We start from the raw sequence: 1402 nt of genomic DNA, 5'->3' as shown, positions 1-1402 counted from the left end.
GCCTTCAAAGATACATAGGAAAAATATGCTCAGCCATATGTGAGACTTTCCAAAATTGCAATATTTCAAAGATGTCAGAACACCTGTATCTTGAAAAGCAGCAAGACTTCTTTAGTATTGTCTGCATCCACTGAAACTGACTTATTCTACAAAAATTTAACTTAGAAATAGACATCAGTTATTTAAAAAAGAGTGGAATTTTCTGTGGAGTTTCCAGTCTGGCGTTATGCCATTATCCATGTGAAAACTTGGTGTAGGTAAACAGATCTTTGACATTTTGACATTGTTTTATTTGTTTTGTTTTTCTTCCCACCTCATGTCTTCCCACTCCCAATACAGACCAACCACAGGGCCTGGTTGAAGTGCATGTGGGGTAGGTTTACTTTTACACCTCTTTATCTGTATAGTCAATGTTAGGAGCACAGCCTGTGGTAAGCACCAGGAGGCCTCTTTTTGTTTTTTTAAGGTAGTACTAGGGTTTGAACTCAGAGCTTTGTGCTTTCAAGGTAGACACTCTACTGCTTGAGTCACACCTCCAGCCCTTTTTACTCTGATTACTTTGAAAATTGGGTCTCGCTTTTTGCCCAGGCTGGCCTGGACCAGAATCCTCCTATTTTATGCTTCCCACCATAGCTGGGATGACAGGTGTGAAATATCACACTCAGCTTTTTTCCCATTAAGATGAGGTCTCACTGACCTAGAACTGCGATCCTCCCCATCTCAGTCTTATAGGCATGAGCCACCAGCACGTGGCTTAGATCTTTGACATTCTTAAGAGACCCAGGCCATAGAATCCTTATGCCATCCCATAAAATTCAGTAAGCATAATGAGAGCAGCCGACACTAACATAGAAGAGCAAAGCCATGCTGACATTGAATGTTGAATGGTCGCATATTTCTATGCCATGCACTAACCTCAGTACACATGCCATGCCATTGGCCCTTGGCAAAATGATGTCAAAACCTTCTGTATCGCTTCTAAGATGCAATGTGAGTATAAGTGTACAAGTATTTCCTGGTCAGATTTTTTTTTTTTGAGTCAAGGTTGTGTTATGTAGCCTAGGATGCCTGGAATTCGGAATCCTCCTGCTTCAGCCTCCCGAATGCTGGAATTACAGGCATATACCACCACGCCCAGCTCTTCTAATTAGACTTTTCGAATAGGTACATTCCTTTGTCTTCATGGGATTTAGAGCGCATACACACACACTCACACACACACTGGAAGACCCAAAAGATGTCCACATCAGATACCTAAAGCCTGTGAATGTGAGGTTATTTGGAAAAAGAATCTTTGCAAATGCCTTCTTTCTTTTTTTTTTTTTCAGTACTAGGTGTTGAATGCAGGGCTGCCCACTTGAGCCACTTCCCCAGTCTACAAGTGTCTTTACAACAGAGGAAA

General features: G+C 41.6%; 1 non-coding gene across 1 annotated transcript; it reads right to left on the bottom strand.

The window, feature by feature from the left end:
- Positions 1-314: 314 nt before the first annotated feature.
- LOC141410629 (small nucleolar RNA SNORA51) lies at positions 315-448 on the bottom strand. The gene has a single exon (XR_012435464.1). It is a non-coding gene; the product is annotated as a small nucleolar RNA SNORA51 (small nucleolar RNA).
- Between the last annotated feature and the right edge of the window lie 954 nt (positions 449-1402).

This window comes from Castor canadensis, chromosome 8 (genome assembly GCF_047511655.1).
Source record: "Castor canadensis chromosome 8, mCasCan1.hap1v2, whole genome shotgun sequence".
Taxonomy (NCBI): Eukaryota; Metazoa; Chordata; class Mammalia; order Rodentia; family Castoridae; genus Castor; species Castor canadensis.
This window is presented reverse-complemented; position numbering and strand designations above follow the sequence as displayed.